Raw genomic sequence first — 14,802 nt, 5'->3', positions numbered from 1 at the left:
GTCGTCTGTCTTTACTCACATTGCTGCAAATATCCAGTTTGTGTTTGAACACAAAGCTGATAGTTGTGTGTTTGTTCATTCAAACATTAGTGACAAAAAGTCTGATGATAAACTTTGTATGAATGAACAACACATCAGTCAGTAAAGACAGAATGAAGCCATCAGATGTGTCAGATGATAAACTGCAGCTGTGTCTTTTTCTCTCCATCAGATTTCTGTCAACTTGAAGTCGACACAAACTCAGTGCACACAAACCTCAAACTGTCTGACAACAACAGGAAGGTGACACGTGTGGAGGAGGAGCAGCCATATCCTGATCATCCAGACAGATTTGACTGGTGGTCTCAGCTGCTGTGTAGAAATGTTCTGACTGGTCGCTGTTACTGGGAGGTCGAGTGGAGAGGATGGGTTAATATATCAGTGAGTTACAGAAGAATCAGAAGGAAAGGAAACAGTGCTGACTGCTGGTTTGGAAGAAACAATCAGTCCTGGAGTCTGTTCTGCTGTGATGATGATGATGGTTACTATGTCAGTCACAATAACAGAGGAACATACATCTTCTCCTCCTCTGGCTCTCACAGAGCAGCAGTGTATGTGGACTGTCCTGCTGGCACTCTGTCCTTCTACAGAGTCTCCTCTGACACACTGATCCACCTCCACACCTTCAGCACCACATTCACTCAGCCTCTACATGCTGGGTTCAGGTTGTGGTCTTGTGGTTCCTCAGTGAGTCTGTGCTGTGTGTAGAAGCAGAGTGTGTGGAAGTGACAGCAGCTTCAACTTTGTGCTTTAAATGTTGATGATGTTTCACTTTCATTTGAATCACTGACTGTGATTTCAGGTCAGAACATGTTTTTGTCTTAGAAGCAGTGAAATGAAGAATGTGAAGCTGAATTTATGATCATGAACTTTGACATGTCCTCACAAATGAAACCCTTACATTAAGAAATGCATGATTCCATGTTGTTATGGCTCTGATATTAAAATGTAGTATTATAATAGGAGTTAATGGACCTAAGTGGAAAACACCATTTAAAACTGCTGCAATACAAACACTAATAACTCCAACTCAATATTTTGGATCAACTTTGACATGACAGATATAAAATAATGCCTGAGCCTCCCAACTTGTAAAATAACTTGTTTTGTGCATGTTTACATGAAATATTTGCATCATGCAATCTACCTGGCATTTAAAGCGTTAAACTCCTCCAATGATGTCATGTTTGGTAGTTCTGAGCAGTCCTGAAGTTGTTCCACATATTGATGCAGAAAAATATGAATCTGTTTTTAGAAGCGGACATTTTTGTCCCTGATGACACAAAGGGTAGTAAATGTGTTTCCCAGTGTTCTGGTGATGGATCAGAAACATTTACATTTGAATTCTAAAATTTGTGTTGAACTGCCCGATTGCCCTTTTTCTCCTCAACCTGTGACGTCGGCGGAACTGCGATCACTCACCTGCTCCTGCCCGGGACGTTAAAAAGAAGCAAAGACACAGAGAAAGACTCAGAGAGACACTGCAGCGCCACCACGCAGCTGTGGACCTTTCTGAACCAACCCTGAAGCACAGCCGGTCAGAGCGCGCTACGATCGCTGCGTTTAACTAAATCTTTGTGGCGCTGTCGCAGTGCGTTCAATGACGCTCCGTAAATGTGCGCTTTTACACGTTTATTTTGTGTTTAGTTATGTTGATAAGATTGATTTAAACATGTGGTAAAAGCATAAATTATTAGTAAAACACTGCTTCAAACTAAAGCTGTGGAATCCAAACATGTTCAGGGACATTAGTGGCAGATGTAGCCAGGTATAAAAAGACCATAAGACCATAAGTGTTATTGAAACACTGCTCACATGAACAGTAGTGAATGTTGGAGCACTTTAATGCCAAGTTCTCAGAAATGATATACTTAGATGTACTGAATGTTGTACAACTGAAAGTTAGATTAGAGATTTGAATAGAGATTAAGATTAATGTCAGAGTTACATGGAAAGACTTATGTTTCTGACATTTGATGTCCTGAATGATGCATCTGAGAATTCATGGTGTTGAATGTCATTTTCTGACCTGGTCTGTAGGTCAGGGTTTTTTTGAGGACGGATGTTGTCCAGGACCAACATCTGTGCTGAAACCGATGGCGAGCCAAGTCCCCTGAAGAGATTCCAGCACCGAGTAGATATCCACGTATACACACCCATTCACACTTACATCACAGAACAAGCATCCTTGGAACAAGGTGAACTGCCGTAACTCTACAACCCATATACCTGAGACCATTGTGATTTTGGTTTAAGGGCCCCAACGGGAAATCTGTCATTTTTATAGTGTGCACACTATTTCTTTTTCTTTTCCTAACTCTTTGAGTTATTTTATATTTTTGTACAAACCAGACAAATGATCTTGTCATTTGTAATAATATAAGAGTGGCTGCTCAACTGTTCCTCTTGTGTCTGCCTCATTATTGCTGCTCAGCACACTGGCTCCTGTCGATTTGGTTTCTTCTGGTTCTGGTCCAGATTTCATCATTATTATACTGTAATTCACTTTTATACTGTTAGAACTGGTTACACAAACTGTCTGTTCAAATACAGTCCTTCATTTAAAGTGCACTTACCTGCATAGTGTGCTAAGCTAGCTGCTAAAATATGCACTGTCACTTTCATCTTTCAATTCTGAACATTTGTTTGTATGTTTTTTTGAGGTTTTTCACCTGATCTGATCTGATCTGAACCTGATTCTGACACTACAAGATTCAATAAAGCAAAGCAGAAATAAAGCGATGACTGAGTGGAGTCCAGCTGACCTTCAGTCACAAAGAGTCATCCTTTCAAGTGGAAACACTGCAAAACCATATAACACTGGACAATGTGTCTAGAGAGAGTCTCTGTTACACAAACTGTGCCATATGCACCAACACAGATACAAAGAGGCAAAAATACCCACTGGACAAAGAAGTCCACAGTGACCTGAGGGTTAAGTGCATCCAAAACCTGCTCACACTGCAAGATCTGTGTTCAGGTGTGTACAGTGAGTTGCTGTTAAACTCTTCTTAAGGTGACAGCTGCATTTGCAGACTGAGTAAAAGCACATTCAGGGATTTTTCTACTAAATATTTGATGTGTACAAATGATTATTTTCTACCTACAGTTCTCACTGTTAATGTCATTTTAAAACATGTTCTGGTCATCTGGAGTATTGTTGCTTCCACCAACACTAAACACATTTATTGTAAATATGTAGCTCATGATAGGACCAACAAGGCAAAGTTTAAATGTTGCTGTGTTAGACATTTACAATAAGTTGAAATACATACATGACTTTAACAGCTTGCAGCTTGCAGTTTGGTACTAAGTGCATATGTGGCTAGGATTAGTTTGAAGTACATGTATTGCATTAAGGATGCTGCTGGAGTGTAGTCGCATTGACTTAAACCCAGTCTGCACTCTCATGTATGTGCTCATCATCTTCATTTGTACAAAATGAGATGTTAAAATATGTTATGTGTTTGTAAAAAAATACAAAGTGTTATACTTACAGTATAGTGTAATAGATTTTTTTCTGGAAACACTGTAACAATCATTTGAATTTGCCAGGTTGCATTATGCTTGTGTAAGGCTCTTAATAGTTGCAGTAGTTTGTGTCAATGATTGTGTTAATGGGAGGTGCTTACAAAGATGCACAAATAGCTGCAGTTATTGTTATTCACTAAGCAATCATCTATAAACTAGATGATTGCTTAGTGAAGTTATCATCTTAAACACAAATGTTTATTTTTTTACTTAAAATATTTGACTATATTATTTATTTATACTTCCAATATATATTGTCATTTATTAATTGTTTAATATGCTTATTTAAATATACTGAAGCTCTAATCCCAGATCAAATACTGCAACTCAAACTCCACACCACAGGGGGCGCTTATACGTTACTACACCACGTTTCCGCAGAAGGCGAAGAAGAAATCAAATGCAGGGAGAAAACGGTTCGGAGCCTGTGGAGGAACAGAGGCAGGTGGAGGAACAGAGGCAGGTGGAGGAACAGAGGCAGGTGGAGGAACAGAGGCAGGTGGAGGAACAGAGGCAGGTGGAGGAACAGAGGCAGGTGGAGGAACAGAGGCAGGTGGAGGAACAGAGGCAGGTGGGTTCGGAGCCTGTGGAGCTCTGGTTTTAAGGACTTAGCCTTTGACTCCTGACAACGTTTGGTACTGGAGCCAACGTTAGTGCCGCTGTCTGTAAGTATACTTGAATTTACGCTGTTTGAGAGTAATAGTCACGAAGGAAGCTCCTCTCTGTTCCTAAAATAAGACTTGCTCGCGGTTAGGAAGCGAAAGTTAGAAGAACTGTCTGTCTTATGTGAGGCCTTTTGTTTTTAGCTTAGTTAGCTGAAATGCTGTTCGTGCCCCAGCTGCTATCGAGTCGGCTGGAAGTTCTTATAAATGCGCGATACAGTTGTGTGAGTCCGTCAGCGCACTTGAAACAACATAAGGTGACTTGTTCCATGAGAGGGTGCACACGCATGTTCAAAGTGAAATCCTCATTTACTTCCACATAAGAAGGAAACAGACAGCAAGCGACATGTACAGAGTCACGGACACGGTTCTCAGGTGTTACAGCAGAGAAACGGGTTCATTCCCCTGGATATATGTATGTCAGGAAACTGAAGGGACCTTTGTCTTAGAGTTGTAAGTTTCTTCTGTTTTTAAACTGCAGGGCAGTTACTACACCTTCAGGGTCCACCATCCTGTGGCCCTGGCCTCCACACTGGAGTTCCTTCAGAGGGAAACAGACACTTTCTTCTCCTTTACAACTGATCAATTTGCAATTGTTGAACAAGAATTCTTGTTTCCACACAGGTTCTTCCTGATAAATCCAGAGAAGGGCCCAAAAGTGGAGAGTGAGTAAAACAAGATGCGACTGTGTGACTGTCTGAAGCTAGCTTAACTAAACCTCAGTAGCTTCAGATACTAACTAAGGTTTTATTCAGATTGACTCGTGGTGTTGCTCATATTTAGGAGTCTTCTCTCTTACAGTTCAGGCATTACAGTTAAAAACCACTTGCAGGCCCCACGTCACACCAAGGACTGAGGTGAGATTCAAATTCATTTAAATGTATCAAGCTGTGTTTTACATTTTTTGGTATAAATTATTGTGTTTTTCTGTGTCCTATGACAGCATCAGCAGAGAAGGAGGAGAGGGATTCATGTTCATCAGAGGGCACAAGCTGCAAGGAAATCAAGGAGAAGCTACAATAACAACACAATCCTGTTCAAAGTAAGTCCTCCCTTTTTTAACTCTGTCTTAAAACATGTAAATCATCTGGTTATACGGAGTGTTCATGGGTAAACACAAGCACAGATGAAGATCTCCTGGAGTCTGTCCATGAACAGGATGCCGGTCCATCACAGGGCCTAGATCTCCGGTCTTTATTTTGAGGTTTTCATTATTGGAAGGAGGCTTTGCTTTGAAATCTTCCGATCTTCTGTGGGTTTTCTTTTTACCATACATTACTTAAAAGACTAAAATAATTAAATAAATAGTAAATATTTCAAATGTTTTATGATGGTAAAGGAACATGTTTCTTGTTATACTGCGTTTGCCAAATATTTTGCCCACATATGACCTATAGGAAAAGAACACTGGCTCCATTTATCATTGTTTCCTGCCAGTTTGCCTTTAAGTGCTTCCTTGGGCTCTGCTTCCATGTAAAGCACCCAGAGACAGTTCTGATGGCCAAAGAGGCCCTACTGTTAAACTAATTTAAATTCAGTTGAATTAAAGGTTGTGTCAATCTATGAAAAGACACCAACCTTAATCTGTTTTCTGTCTGCATGAGCTGACAGCCACCTGGCCAAGAGCTCGGATTTTCAAGCTGAAATGATCCAACAGCTCGTCAGCCTTCTTCTAAAGTGTAACAGCAGCCTCTCAATGACACCGCCAGTCACGTCAAGACACAATGGGCCAGACAAGTCTGTCAACTGCAAATACAGGTGAGCACCACTAGGTGGATAAAATGTCTCAAACCTTGATCTGTTTCAGGTGAAAAGGCTGATTACAAGCCCGCCAACATATATGAGACAAGACAGTTCAAAACATCGATGCTTCAAGGTCTATTTTTGTCAGTTGTAAAACGTTTCTTGCTTTGGTATATGTGGGTATTACACATGTTGTTCACCTTTACATTTCATATATGGAACACTGATATTACCTTAGTGTAGACGTGGGTACGTTTCTACCTCCATACTTTATTTTATCATAAAATTGTCCAACTAACCTATATTTTCAGATTGCTGGTGAGTGCTGTGGTTTCTTTATAGTACATGGAGCTCAGTTGAACTAGAAGGCTGTGTCACTATGAATGTACTATTATTAAAGCATTGCTTTTTTCTCTTGTGTGTGCAGAGAGGGTTGTGCCTGAGTGACAACATCCAAGCAGTCTGAGCAGAAGTGGAGACAATACACAGGTTCCAGATTCCAGACATTCTGACTGACTCTGGCTTGTTGGGTGAGGTTTGGACTGATTACTCTTCATACTCTTGATGGGCAACTGGCCTGTTTTTTTGTGGCACTGCTATGTGAGCAGGCTGAAAATGTTTTTATTGAGTCAGCTTAACTTGTGCTGTAAAATTAACGTAATTCCTATGTAGTCATATACATCACAATGTATTTGTTACGGTAAAATCCTGGCAACCACAGCTGCCGGTAATTTACCGTAAAACTGAACTTTTTAAATAAAGTGCCGTAATATAATACACAGGTGTCCTGCTTTATTACTGAGATGTGTTGTAATTAGGTCTACAGGAGTGTGTATTTTTTAATGCAAATTTCCGTTGTTTTTAGTGAAAATAACTGTAACCAGATTCACATGATGGTTGGTAACTTTAAGGTAAACTGCCGTAAACAGGTTTACAGTACATCTGTATAATTCCCTGTAATTTACTGTAAATACACAACATTCTTCTACTGTAAAATGTGCGGTTATCAAAAAGTCCTACTGTAATCTGTTATACGTCCACATCTTATTTTTCACGGTAAAATTCTGGCGACCACAGCTGCTGGTATTTTACCGTAAAATACACAGATTTTTTTTTTTACAGTGTGGTGTTTTTAGGTTGTTTTAGGAAATAAATAGTTTGATTTCCAGGTTGATGCAGCAACAGCTGCTGCTCTGACACCATTGTTCATGTCTTCCTCTCTCTGCACTGTGTTAACACACCTGAATGCTGCAGAGCATCTTCTTCTTTCCTGCTAAATAAATAATGGCCCTGTGGTCTGGTGGTGTCGGTTCACCTTGGACAGCGATGGACAGGAGGACAGGAAGGTCCGGCTGCTCTCAGCTGGGACCTGTGTGTGTCTGGGTGCACACACACCTGCAGTCTGCCCACAGTTACTGACGTAGTCACTCTGTCACACCCCAGCTGACACATGACCGCACCAGGTGGCTGCTGCTATGACAGATGGTGGTTGTCAGCATTCCTCGTTAGTATAGTGGATAGTATCTCCGCCTGTCACGCGGAAGACCGGGGTTCGATTCCCCGACGGGGAGAAAGACTTTTACCAGCAGATAGGATGATACTGACCCTGTACATTGCTGCTGCAATAGAAAACATTTCCCAGTTTGGGATAAATAAAGTATTTGTTCTGTTCTGTTCGTCTTGTGTCTTGTGAGCTTTAGATTATATTATTTCTTGGGCTCTGTGTTCTAAGAGTCTTAAAAATATGTGATTTCCTTTATTTACAGTGGTGCATGTCATGTGACTTTACTTATGCAACATGTATGATAATGTTCTGTCTCCTCTCATTTCCAGACGTGCAGCCAAAAACATGTGCAGTGATATGTGACGGTATCATCATGGTCTCAGAGAGAAGAGCTGAGTGTCTGTTCTGATCTGTGGATGCTTGTGTCTCTTCTCCCCTGTAGTTTCCTGCTTGTTGCTCCGTCACACGCCCTCTGCTGGTGAGCCGCGTCATTACACACAACCGCTCATGTAATGAAGTGAATTTATAACTTTTGACTTTATGTGGAGGAGGGATTGATTTTGGAATGAGGAGGCTGCAACCTGCGATGGCACCACTAGATGTCAGCTTTTCACAGCATTGGTGGTTCAGTGGTAGAATTCTCGCCTGCCACGCGGGAGGCCCGGGTTCGATTCCCGGCCAATGCAATGACCCTTTTAACTGAGGAACATGTGAGGGGACATATATTCACCTTCACATCTATGCTGTTGTTCAGCAAGTTGTTTTTATATGTGTTAACAGACCTATCTGACTTCTGTTAACATCACTGTGACATACACACAGAGGCACTACACTTCACAGACGAGCTTCAGTGGTACAGTGCACATCACATTTGAAACAAGAGCACTTACCACTTTCTAGTTTTCTTTCAGTTTTTGTCTGATGTCAACAGGCATAGTTGACAATAACATCCTCACCTACAGTGTAATACTCAGAGTTTTTCATGATATCATAACAGGACATAATACATCTCTGTACATTTCTCATCTGTATATCTGCATGTCTTATGGTTGCTCTGTACATAGTCTTTATTTCTACTTTATCGATTGTTATGCTGCTCAGGACCTTGTTTTCATGCTGCTGTAATGGAATGGAAGGAACGCTGACAACCAACATGGGTCATAGCAGCAGTCACCTGGTGCGGTCATGTATCAGCTGGGGTGTGACGCAGTGGCTCCGTCAGTAACTATGGGCAGTGTGTACACACCCAGACACACATCATTGGAAACCAGCTTTAATGAGAGGTGAGGGTTGCAAAAGTCTGAACAAGAGCCTGTTGACAGAAAACTCTAAAGGAGAAGGTTGCCATGTTAGAAAACGAACGAGACTTTCTGCAGAAAACCATGACCATGACATCCACTGGTAGGTCATCTGTTCTTTGAACGCAAACGTTTGAACTAGTGCCGTCACATGATTACAAATTTAATCACATTAATCACTGCGTTGCTGTATATTTATTGTGATTAAATATCACTCATTTGTTTAACCTATACTCATTGGATGAACTCAATTAAATTGAGTTTTCCATCCAATAAATGCAGCAGAAATAGAAACAGTAAGGTGCATAACATTCCTCCAGGACATAAACCTTTGCATTTCAATATACCAAATTAAGTTGGATGAAACCCCCACATCGCTGGGCTCCTGTCTTCAGAACGTGTAAGCTGCCCTCCTATAGGGTTAAAAAACACAAACACACATAACACTCATGTTGATCCTGAGCATCACATAAACATGTGAATCTTTCATTAATATTGAAGTTCCTCCTTTGTTCTGGGAAACTTACAGAAGCTTCTTTGAGAAGTGGTTCAGCTGGGCCATGAACTTCAATGCAGCGGCTTTATATTCCTAAAAGAAATCTTTGTTCATAACTTTACCAATGTCAAACTAAGAAGAACATTGTGTTGTTCTTCCACTGACTGAAACATGAAAAAAGAGATGTCACACATGGCTCGTTGGTCTAGAGTCTGATCTCACCGTTTATAGGAACTACACTGCAGTTTTGGGCAGATTGTCTTCAGTCGATTATTTGATGATTTGGCAGGTCTGGTTTTAGATCTGCAGATTGCACCCCCTCCTACATTAGCACAGGCCACTGGTGCAGCTTTGACACCTACTGCTAGGAGGGTTTTTTTAATGCACTAAAATTGGAAAGCAGTTTTTGTGACTGGGGGACAGGACACAGAAAAGCAGGGCTCTCTGATAAGGTGGACCAATGTGACCTCTAGTGTGACATGTGGCGCCCTCAGTGACACCATGAGCTTCTTTTGGGTGTCGCCTCTTTAACCGGGGTCAGATTTATTGTGGCAACGGCGCCCTTAGCAACGCGGCGGGTCCATGGAGACAAACAACAGTCCGAGTAGTGAGGGAATGCTGGGCTGCACGGTTAACAGACACGAAGAAAGAAATCTGATTAAACTGCATGTTTGAGGACTTTTTATGGGCTCACTTCATACCGCTGCTGTGAGGTGAAGATGGGATGCCTAAGCTCGACGCACACGGCGGTTGAGCCGCTGGTAGGCGCGGAGGTGCAGGAGGTAGGCTCGGTGTGTGGAGACGTGTTACAGAGATTTACGTACTGTATCCTACCAATGATTTAGCTGCTGATTCTCATTCATTATTAACCAAAACTAGCAACTCTAAGTGAGAAACTTCTGCTAACTCATACAACACTATCAATAAAATCAGTCAATCAAATTACAGGATGGAACATAAATGTGAATAAATGGCCCTTAAAATGATCACATCATAGTGCTAATATTTATGTTTTAAAACATGTCACTAACAAAAGGATAAGTTGAATGAAACAATTTAATACTTAATAATCTTGGCCTTTGCCTGAGTATTGGCAGCTCTTGGGGATTTTATGCTTCATGATTGTATCTTTGTTTTATTGTATTTTACTGCAGTTTGTCTCTTTTATGTATTTTATTAGTTTGAGTTTATTTCATGTATTTTAATGTTAAGCACTTTGGTGGGCAATGCCCTTATAAATGTGATATATAAATAAAACGGGCATTGACATAATAATAAACCTTAAAATGTTTGTAGACTAACCTGAATTAAAAAAACTACAAATTAATTTAGTGTTAGATTTAGTTAAATATAAATTATACCTGTCCTCTGAAATGAAAGCGTGACAGATTTTCTCTGGTTCTACATTTACACCAGCAAAAATTGGCAAAATTTACTTCAATCTCTTTGTAGTGTATCATTGTTGTCGCTGAGTTACTGTATTCATGACAATATGTCAACACAATGATGATGTCACCATGACAACGTCACGTCTGGGATTCAGGATGCTGTCAAATTGTGATAATGTGTGTGTGTGTGTGTGCTGCCAGGAGGAAACTAAAAGTAAACTCAGCGGTCGTAGGGACTCTGCTGTGTCGAAGGGCACTGCGGACAGCGGGGTGGTGATGGAGAACACAGAGATCCCCAACTTACCCGACACAGTGCCCAGTAACCTTCCTCCTCTAACATCAGTGAGCGTCACAGAAAGTGAGGGAAACAAAGAAACACAGCACAGTGAGGATGTGCTCCACACAGGCTGGAGAGAGAAAACATGTGTCTTAAAATGTGTTTATGTTCTGTCTGCTGCTCCAGGTCAGCTGCTGCAAAATGGCACAGAACAGAACCGTCCAAAGGCCAGAGAGATCCTGGAGGAACTGATGCAGCAGGGAATCATCATAGAAGGGCAAAGAGAGGCCGGCAGTGGCGCAGGAGAGGCCTACAGCATCATGGTGGGCACCTGGTTAGCATGCTTCATTCACAATATCAATGCTATGATAAAATATGTAACATTGTGTGTGTGTGTGTCAGCTGGATGACAGTGAAGGGTTCCGGCGAAGGTACCCTGCCAGACTTAAGTCTCTGAGGGGCAAAAAAGCTCCCTGCACCAGAGAACAGATTGATGAGAAGATGAGGCTCGCTGATGAGAGACGCAAGGTAGTGTGTGTGTGTGTGTGTGTGTGTACTAACCACCTTCTTCTAATGTCTTCTCTCTCACATGCTTGATATTTCAGTCAAAGGAAGATACGCTCAAAACACGTTTAAGAGCCAAGTCTGCACGTATTCGTGGCCCCGCTCCTGTCTGCACCACTGAGGAGGATGAAGATGCAACCATTACCCCTGTGGGGCTGCTGCAGTTACCTGTCAGTCCTGACAGACAGATTGGTCAAAAAGCTGGTGAGGAAGGAGGGTGGGTGAGAGACGCTGGAGGTGACGACAGTGGCCTTCCTCCTGTCTGCATCACATAAACCCAATAGTGGATTGGGTTCATTCTCTGGAATGTTGAATTAAAATAAACGTTGTTCTCGGACCTGCAGGACTTTGTAGTCACTTCAGCTGGACACGCATCAGAAAGTCTCACCTACGCTTACTACGTGGCCGGTTGTGGTGAAACGGCCACTTCATAGGACGTGAGCCAAACTCAAACATTTTGCACTGTGAAGACTCCTCTTTAAGATATATATTGTTTGCAGGTAAATAGACAGGATGTCATTAAGCATCAGCACTTTAATGGAGGTAACATTATTATATATATTTGCATTTAGGAGGGATCAGTCTGGCACTGAAAGTACTCCTGCACCACGTGCTGCTGAGGAACAGGAGTACTTTCAGTAGCCAGACTGATCCCTCCTAAATGCACCACTGAGTGCCACTGGAGGTCATTCCTTTCTGTGGCCATCAAACTGTACAACTCCTCCCTCTGAGATCAGACAATCTAACGCACTGTCTTGTAATTATACCCATATTGGATTTATAGTAGACAAGATTTTACTGCACACAGTTTTAGTTGTATTATATATGACTATCAGTCTTCACTTGCCTGGATTTTACTTGAATGTTTATTAACGTTTAGAATTTCTAACCTGTTTTATTTTTATTTTACTATTTTACTACTTTATCTTACTACTCCTGTTGGACTTGAGATGGCGCTGTTTCATTTCCCTGATGAGCTACTAGGAAAAGTCTGAGTAACATGAGGAAGTGCCTTATGTGAAAAGACATTAAAAACTTATTTATGAATAAAGTTCCAGCTTTTCTTTAACTGTAAGTGTGTACAGTGGCAGTGTGTGAAGATATATGTGCTACAAAAGGATGCTGAATATGAATGAAATGTGATAAATTAAGAGGGAAAGATTACTATTTTAGGGGATATAACAACTCATATTACACACTGCTCAGAGACTGACCCACTAGTGTAACCTGATCTTTTAATATTTGTTTTAACTTACGCTTAAAAGTAACTTTAAAGTTGTACAAATATTGGGTAGAGTAACAGTATTTCCCTCTGAAATGTACGTGAACATAACAGAAAAATGGAGAAGTTCCTCTCCCTATATTGAACACACAGTGCATATTTGACCATTTATCTATGTCATCTATGTCTTCAGGTTGGTTGTAGCCACACACACACACAAGTGGAAGCTGTCAGGAAGCTGCACCTGTCTGTGGAGCATCTGTCCTCTGAGCTGCTGCCTGTCTGTTGGACAGGATGGATCTCAGTAACAGTTCAATCATGAGAGACTCAGCGAACTGAATGAGAAATATTTATTAGTACAAAGTTTGAATGTGCATCGGCGTCCTAGACCCCGTCGTGAAGACCACATCCGAAAAGGGGGGAAAACGCAAGAAGAGAGGCCGCTGGATCAGAAGACGAAACGCACTTTTGACTACTTTTAATTTTTTCTTTATATTTCAGCTTAAAAATGGTTCACCTTGCTTTGTTTAGTGTCATTCTTTTCAGTACAACCCCACAAGTGTGACTATGGTGTTATTTTTTCATTTTGACATACTGTGTTAACACACTGGACCTAAAATCACACAAAAAATATAAAATCCGAGTGGGAAAAAGTTAGATTTTTTACTGTGCAAACCACAAACATGTTTAACAAACCATTTTTATAACTTAGAATGCTTATGCAAATTGTAAATGTCAAAAAATATGTACAAATGTAGCAAAAAACAAAATTATTTACAACTATTTACCCTTGAATGCAGAAATGCCTTATGGCGTTTTTTGTACAGCTATTTACAAGTATTATATACAGTTCAGGTGGCACACACATTATTTGTGCCACTTGAAAAAGCAGTTCCTGTCCACCACAACACAGAGGGGCACATCACAGCCTGACACTTCCAGGGTGTGTCACTCCTCTCTTTGTCCACCCGGAGGCAAAGTCTGCATTTTAGCCTTCCTTTGGTGGCTTTTTGGCCAGAATCTGTATAAATATGCAAAAAAAACCTTTGATGTCAAGTGGGGGGCCACAAAATATCGGCTATTTGAGACCCCCCTCCGCAGCACAGCCGGCTCAAGGCACAGGGTCCTGTTCAGTTACCTGAAAAAGATGTAACGGGACCTTAACAGGACGATCCTGGGGCACCAGATTGCCGTAAAGGCTCGCAAGCAGCAGCAGCTGGTGAGCCGGGAGGCGCTCGGGACCTGCATCCGCCTGGCCAGAGACAGGATTCCCTCACTGCTGGGTAATGCTAGACTCCACACACACAATCCCAGCTTCACATACTACACATACTTCATCAGTCTAATCCTATGAACTGAAACCATACTGTTACCCTTCACTCACCTCCAGCTGTGCCAGCTTCTCCCGAAGAGCCCGGCTTTTGGCCACCAGCTCCCTGCAATTGGTGCAGGCCGTCCCCACTGGCACTGCACACAGCCGAGGGCTATATGGCCTGTGGCCAGACCATTGACCAGGGTGCACTCCTGTGTGTTCTGTATGTGGTGGGCCTTCATTAGGTGCCTGGAGACGTACCAGAAGGTCCCACCACATACAGGACATGTAAGCATCTGCTTAGGCTTTGTCATCTGAAAGAAAAAGGGGTTCAAGATTCATTCAGCATTAATATATCAGCTCTGGTTCTACTTGATGCCTGTTGACATCAAAGAAAAACTGGGAGAAAGGTTGCAATCTGAAATTAATGCAGCAATGCAGGTGGCCTAGATTGAATCATTTGACTTTTTCTGCTACAGAAAAGTTTTTCAGCTGTAATTTTACAGCTACAGATCCTGCAGAATCAAATCACTGAAGCTGTATAAAAGTACATGCATCAACACTGGTAATATGAGCTGTTTTGACCTGCACAGGGATCTATGCTAAGCTATTAGCATGAAGAAGAAACTAGCTTAACTTACAGTTGCTGGAGCTCTCTCAGAGTGGTCTGCTCTCTCCCTCTGTCTGCAGCAGAATGAGCTGCTGCACTGTCTTTCCCTCCACCCGGCCCCTCCCTCTCCCCCGGCCAGATGTCCTGCCTGTCCCC

The 14,802-nt window shown here is 41.7% G+C and overlaps 1 long non-coding RNA gene and 2 other non-coding genes across 5 annotated transcripts; all 3 read left to right on the top strand.

Moving 5' to 3' along the window:
- Window positions 1-4,077: 4,077 nt before the first annotated feature.
- On the top strand, window positions 4,078-7,868 carry LOC114430901 (uncharacterized). Of its 3 annotated transcripts, none has more exons than XR_003670023.1 (6): window positions 4,078-4,235; window positions 4,857-4,897; window positions 5,034-5,089; window positions 5,176-5,990; window positions 6,403-6,505; window positions 7,809-7,868. It is a non-coding gene; the product is annotated as an uncharacterized LOC114430901 (long non-coding RNA). The 3 variants fall into 3 exon arrangements; XR_003670024.1 differs by lacking the exon at window positions 7,809-7,868 and having other exon boundaries at window positions 5,176-5,274; window positions 5,837-5,990; window positions 6,403-6,682; XR_003670022.1 differs by lacking the exon at window positions 7,809-7,868 and having other exon boundaries at window positions 6,403-6,682.
- Window positions 7,475-7,546, top strand: trnad-guc (transfer RNA aspartic acid (anticodon GUC)). The gene has a single exon. It is a non-coding gene; the product is annotated as a tRNA-Asp (tRNA).
- A 226-nt stretch (window positions 7,869-8,094) lies between the features above and the next one.
- On the top strand, window positions 8,095-8,165 carry trnag-gcc (transfer RNA glycine (anticodon GCC)). Its single transcript has one exon. It is a non-coding gene; the product is annotated as a tRNA-Gly (tRNA).
- The last annotated feature ends 6,637 nt before the right edge of the window (window positions 8,166-14,802 follow it).

This window comes from Parambassis ranga, unplaced genomic scaffold, assembly GCF_900634625.1.
Source record: "Parambassis ranga unplaced genomic scaffold, fParRan2.1 scaffold_31_arrow_ctg1, whole genome shotgun sequence".
NCBI lineage: Eukaryota > Metazoa > Chordata > Actinopteri > Ambassidae > Parambassis > Parambassis ranga.
Note: the sequence above shows the minus strand (reverse complement) of the source record. Positions and strands in the feature narration are given on the sequence as shown.